The following is a 12,113-nucleotide window of genomic DNA, read 5'->3' on the forward strand; positions in this document are numbered from 1 at the left end:
GGGTGGGGGGGGGGGGTCACAGAGACACCTCTGGGGAGGGGGGTTTCTTTACCCCTCAAAGTCCCAAACTCATAGTCAAGTGGACTTCGTTGCCTTGGCCCAGTATTTACTGGCTGCTGTCCAGCTTGACTGAAATTCCATAATTCTAGTGAGGATAATTGAGAGATGTCAGGGAATAACATGCCTCCAAGCTGTAGTGAGTTGAAAGGTGTACCCTTCTCCCAACATAAAAGTCCACCCGGAACCTCAGAATGTGATCTGATTCGGAAGAGAAGAGTTTTTGTAGGTTTAATTTGGGTCAGGGTCTCCAGATGAGATCCATCCTGATGAGGGTGGGCCCTAAATCTAGTGACGAGTGTCCTTCTAAGAGACAGAAAAGGAGAAGATGCAGAGGGACCCTGGGCGGAAAGGCACGTGAAGCCAGAAGCAGAGGACGGGGTGATGCTGTCAGGAGTCAAGGGTGCCCAGAGGCCACAGGATTAGGAAGGGGCAGGACGGAGCCTCCCATAGAGCCTTTGCGGGGAGCGTGGCCCTGCCCACACTGTGATTTCAGAGTTCTGGCCTCCAGAACTGTAGAACAATACATTTTTTTGTTACTTTGAGCCACGGAGGTGGTGGCAATCTGCTGGGGTCTCCCTGGGAAGCCAATGCACAGCCCCAGGGTCAAAGTGGTCCAGCCTTGGGGACCTGTCCCCGGGCTGCCCCGTCCTGGTGTCCCAGGCTCTGGGCCTCAGCTTGGAGGTCCACATTGTGACCTCGGGGAGCATGGTGGGCCCAACCCTGGGGACAGGGCAACTTACAGTTCGATACATGGAAATGATAGTTTCTGTCCAGACACATTTGCAGATGGAAAATGAGCTTGCTGTACCCTCAGGGAAGGGGACTCACAACTCAGAATTCATTCAACAAAATAAGACCTCTTGATTACTTCTTCTGTTTTTTTTTTTTTTTAATCGGTATCATTGCAACATGGCTCTTTTATTTCAATATTTTTTAAAAATTGAAGGATAGTTGATTTACAATATTGTGTTTGTTTCAGGAGTGCAGCGTCTTGATTACTTCTTGATGGAGATGAACAGGGAAAAGCTTTGGGCCTGTTTATTGTCAGCGAATGTTTTTACTGTCAAATATTTTTATACTTTCAAAAAGGCTGTTTCCCCACAGGTTTTGTCCTTAACCTTAAGATCCAGCTCACCCTGGTCCCAATCTTCCTGAGACCCGCACAGCGTCTTAAGTAACCATAGACCTCCCTGAGCTGTGCAGTACCACTGCCATCGTGTGGCTGGGATGCGCCAGCACATCCACTGGGCTGGCTCTAGCTCTGATCCAGAGGCAGGGATTGAGGCTCTGGACTGGAGACTGAAATCCTTGTTTATAACCTTGAGCTTCTGGCATTTAGCCAGGAGGACAGGATGCTATCTGAAACTGAATACCAAGAAGAACTATATACTACGACGTCTGTTTGCCTGTTGTTAAGGCTGTGGAAATTCACAAACACCCTGCGGCCTCCCCGGAGGTGAAACATACCACTGGAGGTACTAATTTACCTTTCCAATCCTTTACCGGCCCCCTGCTGCAGTGGTAGCCAGCAGGCGGGCACCTGGGCTGGGGAGGGGATGAGGGTCAGAGCCTCGCTAATACCTCCTCTGCCTGCTCTGTGTCTTCTGTGACATTTGGCGCTGAGAGTCACCTCTCCCTAAACGGCTGGAACTTTTGAGTGCTTGTTTAACTCTCCAACAACTAGGGTTTTGATGGCCTGATTTCCTTGGAAATGGAATCTACCTGGCTCAGAAATATTTGCTGCGTGGCGGCCATTAGATTAAAAGAATCTTTGTCTCTTGGCCCCCACCTAACTTCACAACAGTGGAACTTTCCTGACGGACCTGTTGCCAGTTCCCCCTCCGGCCTACAGTGAGGTTGCCAGGCAGGTGAAAACTCAGAGCTCTGGCTGGAGCAAGGGTGAAGTTCTGGGGTCTTCTACCTTTCCCACCAATACCTACAGACAAGCTCAGAGACTGTTCCCTAGTACTCTAGAACATCACATGAAAAGCTCTTGTCAAGAGAAAGTGTTCCACGGACATAGAGAACAGACTTATGGTTGCCAAGGGTTGGCGGAGGGATGAATTGGGAGGTTGGGATTAGCAGATGTAAACTATTATATATAGACTGGATAAACAACAAGGTCCTACCCTACAGCACAGGGAATTATATTCAATATCCTGGGATAAACCATAATGGAAATGAATATAAAGAAAGCAGTGTATATGTGTAACTGAATCACTTTGCTGTATGGCAGTAATTAACACAAAATTGAAAATCAACTACAGTAAAAAAAGAGAGAGAGAGACAGAGAGAAAGTGTTCCAAAGTGGGGTGGGGAGAGAATTCCTACAGCATTGTTCCAGGGATATCTATTTACCAATTTCAATCAAATGAATCAGAGATCTAAATGGCTGAAAAGTCATGTCCAGTTTTACCCCTGGAAAGGATGGCCAACCACAAGATTCTGCTTTCCAGGCCTTTCTTCTCACACCTTTCTCCTCAGAGTGAGCTCCACCTACTCCGGCAACATCGGGAGTTGGGGCTGGCCTCGCAGGAGGGCGTGGACCTGTGCAGTCACGTGGGCCCTGCACTTGGAAGGGCCTGGTGCTTGGCATATTCTTCTGTTGACGGCATCTTGAAATTCTCAATGATATTTTAACAAGGGCCCCTGCATTTTTATTTTGCACTGAGCCTTTCAAATTACTCAGCAGGTCCTGCCTGGGAGTTTGTTAGAAATCCATAATCTGAGGCCCCACCTCAGACTTCTAAAAGTTGGATCTGAAGTTGGGAGATGATTAAATTGGAGGACAGAGAAGAAGAGTAAGGGAAAGTGTTGAATAATCCAGGGAACAGCCTCTTCAGAACCATTTCCTTTAAATCTCAGTGACTTGTTAGAAGATTTTGAACAACTCAGTTCTAAGAGGAGAAAAGAAGAACTGAACAGTGAATGGGCCCAGCCTTTGACTTTGGGGCTAGTCTGACCGCTGATGAGCTACTGCTGTCTCCTGGAATGGGACAGGAATCCCTGCTACTAGGGGCAAGTTCCTCTTTGTATCCTCACTCTTTCTAGGAAATTCCGCCTCAATTTCCCTTTTAGCTCTCAAAGCTCCTCTTTCTCTCTGGACACGTAGACGTTGCTTTACATCATCAGGGAATTTCCACAGTTACAGAAGAACACAATGGGAGAGAATTTGACCACAGGCTTCACTGCTTTCCGAAGAACACGAAATCTCCCAGGAGTAGGCTCCGATAGGCCACCTGCTAGAAGTAGTGGTGGTGGGTTTATAGAGTTTACATCGGTTTATAATCTAAAATTATACACTTGCAATAATTACAAACAATGTTTAAATAGGGAGATTGGTTCATCTTGGTTGTCCCTGCAGTGTTAATGAGCCGGATTGTTCCATTTCCAGTGTAGAAATCTCCCTACTGGTATGCGTCATTTGAGAAATTAAAGCAGCGTCTTTGATGTGTCGATGCAATTAGATAAAGGAAAAGGAAAAGCAAACCAAACAAAGCAGAAGTATTGCTTTTGGAATACAAGCTAGAGAACAGCAGGCAATAAAACTCTTGGCTAGAGGCAACAAAAAAGTATAGGATTTCCTATCTCAACTGAAGAAAGAGCTCTATCGGGGGTCTACTGCCCCTGGAGCGTTGTGACTGCAGCAGTGTTGGAGGGGAACGTTTCGCTTATCAAAAGGGAGATGGAGTTTTAACAGCCCGAGAAACAGTGACCCAGGAGAGCATGCGATTCCGTCCTGCACCCATTCCTTCTGCCATCTCGGTTTTGTGCACATTCAATGTGCCTGTCGCTGAAGGACTAGTTCATGGCATTGTTTTTATCCTTGAATAATTGCAAAAGGATTTACAAAGAGTTTTACCAAGCCATTTCCTTATAACGTTATTGGAATAAGGCCTGAAAAGAAAGAAAAAATAAACATATTAGCCATGAGCTGTACTATGTGATGTGAGAGTGTAGTTGTCGTGTGGTGCTCTGGGTCAGTGGGGCGAACGGGGACCCGATGATGGGTTATATGATTCCCCCAGTGTCCCAGAAGGAAATCAGGAGGTCTGTGAACCTGGGTGAGAAAATACTGTGCCTCTACTTTTTGTTTTTTCCTGCCTCTAATTGTCTATGTATTTTTAAAATGAGTTTGACATTATTCTGAGGCAATCACTAAGCTTCACCAGCCACCGCAGGGGTCCAAAGCATACACATGGTTAAGAAACCTGTGGTAGAAAGAAGCATGATCCACAGAAGAAAAATCTTCAGACACAAGATGATAAAGTGTAGAACACACAAACAAAAATATCATGAGCATCTATTTGCAAAAGAAAGATACGGAGTGACGTATTGGAAAATATTTTGACAAAAATGCATAGTCAATGTGAGAAGAATTTTTAATTAACATTTAATAAAAACTAAATGCAAAGCATTAGGGAAAATCTTAGTGAATTTATTGTGGAGTGAACACGATGGCAGGAACAAGTTAGTGTGATCTGGGTGTGCAGTTTCTTGGGATTTTACTTTATGTGTTGATAGAACTTGAAAATCTAGAGGAATGAAGAGATAGTGAGACACAAGCCGGTCAGAAAGGCCGTGGCCGTGTCTTGTGGAGACGTATGATTAGGAAATCAGTGCAGGGATAAAGCACCTGGAGAGGAAGAGGAAACAGGATCCAGCATCTCAAAGAAGTCCAGACTGGGCCTGGTCCAGGGTTGGGGAAAGAAAACAGTGGTGACTTTGGTGAAAGGATGCATAATAGTTATAACTGTTAAAATTTATTGGCTATTTACTATGAATTCAGATTTGGTCCTAAGAATTTTTTTTTTTGCGGTACACGGGCCTCTTACTGTTGTGGCCTCTCCCGTTGCGGAGCACAGGCTCCAGACGCGCAGGCCCAGCGGCCATGGCTCACGGGCCCAGCCGCTCCGCGGCATGTGGGATCTTCCCAGACCGGGGCACGCACCCGTGTCCCCTGTATCGGCAGGCAGACTCTCAACCACTGCGCCACCAGGGAAGCCCGGTCCTAAGAATTTAATATTTACTACTTACCTCAATCTCCAAAATAATGCTATGAACCTGGAAATTGGTGGTGTCATTCCAGGTGGTGTCATTATTCCATTGAACAGGTATGTTCTTTACTATGTTTATTTATTCCACTCTTAATACAACTTTGTGGTGAGGGCAGCCTCCCCAGTTTCAGGCATTCCCAGATGCGGGGACAAAGGAAATTATTAACTCAGTCTTAGAAGTTCTTGTATAAATAAAAATAAATCAATTGCTATTGATATTTTTACAATGGCATATCCATCAAAATTCTAGCTGGGCATCTTAGAATATTCAAGGTACCAGACAAGGGCTCCTTAATTTGGAAGATGGGGAAAGATGGGTGTCCTTGGAGAGAGAGGTGGGTGTGACTGGGTGTGGTTGGTCTTGAGAACTCTTGTCCGAACTGCCCCAGGTTTTTTGTTTTTTTTTTTTAATTTTTTAAAATTTTATTTATTTTTTAGAAGATGTTGGGGGTAGGAGTTTATTAATTAATTTATTTATTTTTGCTGTGTTGGGTCTTCGTTTCTGTGCAAGGGCTTTCTCTAGTTGCGGAGAGCGGGGGCCACTCTTCATCGCGGTGCGCGGGCCTCTCACTATCGCGGCCTCTCTTGTCGCGGAGCACAGGCTCCAGAAGCGCAGGCTCAGCAGTTGTGGCTCACGGGCCCAGTTGCTCCGTGGCATGTGGGATCCTCCCAGACCAGGGCTTGAACCCGTGTCCCCTGCATTAGCAGGCAGATTCTCAACCACTGCGCCACCAGGGAAGCCCCTGCCCCAGGTTTTGAGAGAAGAGGAAAACGGGTCTAGAGCAGACAGGACTTTCCAGCATCTTTCTCCTTCAAATAGTATCTGGATTTGTCTCGGGGCACCGTGTAGTTGTTTGGACTGTCAGAGTCTCTGGATTCTGGGTGGGACCCCTGATGCAAGCCTGTCCATCTGTGTTTCATCTCCTTGGCCAGAGATATTGGGTCAGTGTCAGGCAATGACTCAAGCTTGTCCACAAGGGTCAAGCCTGGCATTTTGCTGGGATGATGGGGAGACATCCCATCCCATGTGCTTTATCCTCTGAGGTTGCTGAGCTATGATTTGTGAGTCTGGGACCGCCAGCAGCTGCTGTACCTTGGAAGTGCCTATCTGAGCACGAAGCCAGAAGAGAGGAATCACCATTAGAAGATGGAGACCAGGTTCTGGTGTATCTCTTATACACTAACTCCAGCTTGTGCCGGAAACCAGATCAACCTGTAGACTTTTCACTCATGTGAGTCTGCAGATCCCCTTTTCTGGTATATGCCTTTTCAGCTTTCTATCAATCATTCCATCCCAAAGCATTCTGACCCAGGACCTTAGCCTGTTTGACATCTCAGTTAGGAGGCAACTGGGATGGTGTTTGCATGAAGGGTAGCAAGCCGACTGCTGGTTCCGGGCAGTGGTCCGTCTACAGTGAGTCAGGTCATCCTCACGTGCTGCTTGGCCCAGTACCATTGGGCCCAAGCAACCTGCCTTTGCCCAAGAAAGCTTATTCCTAAAGAACAGAATTTACCAGAACAGCTGAAAATACTGACCACCTGGTTAAATGTGGATCCCATTTCTTGCATCCTGTTGAAGGAAAGAGAGAATGTCTTGGGACCAGTAATTCCCAAGCTGGGTGTTTCTCAAACAGATGACATTGTGTCATAGGATGGTCGTCCTGTCCTCAGGATGTCTTCTAACTGTGTCAAGTGGGCCAGTCATGCTGCCGAAACCAAAAGGAAAGAGCTCAAGCCCACAGACTCTAGTGTGGGTACAGAGTCGCTTTGACCCCCGTGTATTCACTCATTCCCTGGGACAGAGCCCTTGAGCGGCTCATCAAAGCCCTTGCTCTTCTATTTCCCGTCACTCACAGCCTCTCCTGCAATTGGGTGAGGCCGTGTGACCGAATTGTAGCGGATGGAATAGAATTGGACGCCGTGTGCCCCTTCGGACCTTCATGCACTCTCCCATGGCTTTTCCCACTCACATTGTTCAGCGGGTCAATTTCCAGGGAGCCTTCAAGGTCCTGTGTGCACAATTCCTGGGCATCCATCAACCTGGGTCCCCAAACCCTGTGGTCACCTGTTCACTCTCCCAGTATTTCTGCCCAGGAAGGGGTAAATTTCTCTTGTACATTTGGGGTCCACTCTTTACCATAGTTACCCTCCCCCAACTAATGCATTTACCTAAATGTGTCGAGCACCAAGTAGGAGGTCAGCTGTTAATTAAGGCAGCTCTGTGGTAAGCCTTATAAACCCCTCTGGGTTTTCCATGAGGCTGAAGGGAACTCTGCATGACCTGCCCTGCCCGCCTGGCAGCCTCTTCTTCTCTGCATTTCACTCACAGGGGCCTCCTTCCATTCGCAGAATGTGCCAGGTTCTCTCCTGTCTCTGACTTCTGCACACATTCCCTCCGCTTAGAACATCTCATTCCTCCCTCTGTGTGGGTCTCAACCGAAACTTTGCTTCTCCTTGAAAGCCTTCACAGTCCAGCCACAAGAACGGGCAAGATACCCATTTCATATTTGTATACCATTTTATGTATGTATATATTTTTGCTGTACGCGGGCCTCTCACTGCTGTGGCCTCTCCCGTTGCGGAGCACAGGCTCCGGACGCCCAGGCTCAGCGGCCGTGGCTCACGGGCCCAGCCGCTCCGCGGCACGTGGGATCCTCCCGGACCGGGACACAAACCCGTGTCCCCTGCAACGGCAGGCGGACTCTCAACCGCTGCGCCACCAGGGAAGCCCTATGTTTTTTTATATTTATATTTTATATAGTTTTCCTTTATAGCATTAATTATAATTTGCCATTTTATACATGAGCTATTATTTGATTACTATCTTAGTTCCCTCCTAGACTATAGGTTCCTTTAGGTCAGGGCTCTGTTTCATTTTCTTTAACATCATGTGGTTGGTTACTTGGAAATGTACCTGGTGGAAAATGCTCAATAAAAATTTGTTGAGTGGATAAGGTGTACATGGACCCCAGCCTCTTCCAACTCCTCATGGACTTTATTCATTAATTATTTCTCACTCCCTGTACCATCAATATCAAGACTAAATCAAATATCAGAAACCTGGAAAAGGTGATGCCAACAGAAATAACATGACTTTAGGGGTATATTATCACATTTTTGCTTGAGATTTGTTCAGTTTGTGATACTGAGTCATTAAGGAGATACCCTGGGATTTCCCTGGTGGCACAGTGGTTAAAATGTGCCTGCCAATGCATGGGACACGGGTTCTACCCCTGGTCCGGGAAGATCCCACATGCCACGGAGCAACTAAGCCTGTGTGCCACAACTACTGAGCCTGCATGCCACAACTACTGAAGCCCGTGCGCCTAGAGCCTGTGCTCCCCAACAAGGGAAGCCACTGCAGTGAGAAGCCCATGCACCGCAATGAAGAGTAACCCCCGCTCGCCGCAACTAGAGAAAGCCCGCACACAGCAATGAAGACCCAATGCAGCCAAAAAAAAAAAAAAAAGATATCCTGCAAACAGTCTGGAAGTCAGACCTGTGAACTGTAGAAATGGCTGTGCTAAGATGAACACAGAGGCAGTAACTGAAATCTGGGAGTATATTAGATCCTGGAAAGAGGGCAGAAAAAGAGAAAAAACGTCATACTATTGTGGAATAAACAACATCAAGGATTGTTATGGAATCTGTGTATTGTTCAACTCTGTGCCCTACTCAGCGTCCAACACAATAACTATACATAGTGAATGCTGATGAAGAGGACCCAGTAAAGGATGCTGTAATGGATTTTCCTGTAACAATGCTGCATAACAAGCAACCTCTAAATCTTTGTGGCTGACAAGAACACTTTTTATTGTGCACAGATCTGGGAGCAGCTCTGTTTCAGTCTGGGAGGTGGGTGCAGGTCTGCTCCACGTGACTTTCATTCAAGGACCAGGTTGAACGAGCAGTGCCCACCTGCAGAAAGCCCCTCCCTTGGAGAATGACCTCAGCTGTGTCACACTCACTAACATTCCCTGTTAGGGAACTAACCAACTAACTCACCAACTAAAACAGGAGCAAGTCATCTGCATGGAAGCAACCTACATGTCCTTCAACAGAAGAATGGATAAAGATGTGTTATATATGTATACAATGGACTATTACTTAGCCATAAAAAAGAATGAAATAATGCCATTTGCAGCAACATGGATGGACCTAGAGATGATCATACTAAGTGAAGTAAGTCAGACAGAGAAAGACAGATATCATATGATATCACTTATATGTGGAATCTAACAAATGACACAAATGAACTTATTTACAAAACAGAAATAGAGTTACAGACATAGAGAAGAGACTTGTGGTTTCCAGTGGGGAGGGGAGCGGGGGAGGGAAGGATTGGGAGTTTGGGATTAGCAGATGCAAACTATTATACAGGAAATAGATAAACAACAAGGTCCTACTGTATAGCACAGGGAAATATATTCAATATCCTGTGACAAACCATATTGGAAAAGAATAAAGAATGCATATATACATATACACATATACATTCAGTTATATATATATATATATATTTCCCTGGTGGCAACTGGTTAAGGATCCTCCTGCCAATGCAGGGGACACGGGTTTGATCTCTGGTCTGGGAAGATCCCACATGCCGCAGAGCAACTAAGCCCGTGCACCACAACTACTGAGCCCCTGAGCCACAACTACTATGTGTGTGTGTATATATATACATATATATATCACTTTGTTATACAGCAGAAATTAATACAACAGTGTAAATCAACTATACTTCAATAAAATAAATTTTATTAAAAGAAGCAAGTCATCTGGCCAAGCCCAAGTCAGTGGCCCAAAGATGTTTCTTCTCATCCTTCTGTACTGTGAGGGGCTGGAAAAAACATGGTGGCAGGTCTGAGTGTGTGATCCTTTCAGGAGGAGGGAGAAATCAGACAGAAAATCCAGTCTTCAAGTTGGAGAACTAGGACAATGAGACTTCCTTCCAAGAAGGAAGTCTTCAATAGCAGATGCAGAGAGGGTCAATACCTACCCTGAGGAAAGGCTGTTGGATGTGTTTGTGGTTAGGTATCATTTAGGAGAGCATTTCAGCAAAGTGGTGGGGGCACAAACCACCCAGCAATAGAGGTAGACTTGCTAGATTTAGCAAATAAAAATATAGGATGCCAAGTTGACCTTTTAAAAATAAATTTATTTATTTATTTATGGCTGTGTTGGGTCTTCGTTGCTGTGCGTGGGCTTTCTCTAGTTGCAGTGAACGGGAGCTACTCTTCGTTGCAGTGCGCGGGCTTCTCATCGTGGTGGCTTCTCTCGTTGCGGAGCATGGGCTCTAGGTGTGCAGGCTTCAGTAGTTGTGGCGCACAGGCTTAGTTGCTCCCCAGCATGTGGGATCTTCCCGGACCAGGGCTCGAACCCGTGTCCCCTGCATCGGCAGGCGGATTCTTAACCACTGTGCCACCAGGGAAGCCCCCCGAGTTGACTTTGGGCTTCTGATAAACAAAAACTAATTTAAAAGTGATATTTAGCTCTAATTAGTCATTGTTTATATGAAATTCAAATTCACGTAGGTATCTTGTATTTTGATCTGGCAGCCTTACATTGGGGTCATGAATGAGCAGAAGGTGAGGTATTGGAAGAATGACCGAAAAGACCATTTTTGAAGTTTGGTGATGGAGGGAGGGTGGGATAAACTGGAGGGTCTATATAGTAGTGAAGGGTTCTCTTAGTAGCAAAGAACTAACCCACATTATCAGAGATTGTCTGACATACACCCATGGGGGGTGTGTGTGGGCTAACATTTCACATTTTGGGAGCTGATGGGATCAAGGAAAAAATTTGAGCAGTAATTGGATCCAGTGACCCCAGAGCATCTCTTTGTGGCACTTAAAACCAAAGCACACAGGACTCCTAAGACTTTGTCCCAAGCTATGAGCTTAGAGTAACCTGCATGGGACCAATTACTAAAAATGTCATTACATGGTGGCCTGGACTTGCTCCCCTCTGGTTTTCACAGATGTGAAGACTTGTCTGTTGTGCTCTGTTGAGAGGTTCCCGAGGAGACTCGGGGCGGCAGCACAGGTTGGGCATGGGGGCTGCACAGCGGACAGATGACCACTGGCTGCCTCTGAAGAGAGGGCACTCTACACGTAGCTGATGACCATGGAATCTCCTTTGGAAGCAAATAACTTAGAGGGTGTGTGGACTGAGTCTGGGAGGACCCGAGAGCTCCATGGGCCTGAATTCAACCCAAGATGCAGATTTTTGTTACTGATGCAGAAGTGAGGGGTACGATCGCTGCATTGGACTTGGGGACAGTTGGGGAGGGTACCCAAGACAATGTTGCCTTGGAACCCAAGGATGAGTCTGGGACTCAGCCAAAGACACCTCTGTTCATTCCTTTATTCCTGCCTTGAGGTGGGAGAATGGTTTGGGTTGCCGTCCTTTCCCATCTAGTGGACTCTCTGCTCTTGAAGGTCGAGCTCAGCTGTGAGCACATAGGCAGGATGCCGAGTGTTGAGTCAGCAGACCATGGTGCCTATTCCAGCTCCATCACTAGACCCGCACTGCAAACTTTGACTTGCACCTTAGCTACAGGTCCACGCTGCAGATCCTTTATGTGACACAGCGGTTGTAAGAATATTTACTCATAGGGCTATTGTGAGAATTAACTGGAATCCCGTAGCCCTTTGTATGCAGATCAAATATATGTCATTGTAATTATTTCTTTAGGTAATGATCACTCTTAGTAGACAGGGGGGTCCTTTAAGACAGGGTCCATTTTCTTTTTTGTTTTTATTTTTATATCCCAAGTACTTACTTAATATCTAGTACACAACAAAGTCCTTAATACTGTTGGTTAAGTAAAATCAGATCACATATCTCGGGCTGGGATTTCCAGAAATTAAGTTGTCAGAGTCGGCAAGAAACCCTGAGGAGTTAGCAAAATGACTGTCCTTCCGGTTACTTCCTCTCCATCATGCAGGCCCTGAAATCATAACGCCGTGCAAACCTGTGTGATGTGAAGAGCGG

This window comes from Lipotes vexillifer, unplaced genomic scaffold, assembly GCF_000442215.2.
Source record: "Lipotes vexillifer unplaced genomic scaffold, Lipotes_vexillifer_v1.1 scaffold693, whole genome shotgun sequence".
NCBI classification, from domain to species: Eukaryota; Metazoa; Chordata; class Mammalia; order Artiodactyla; family Lipotidae; genus Lipotes; species Lipotes vexillifer.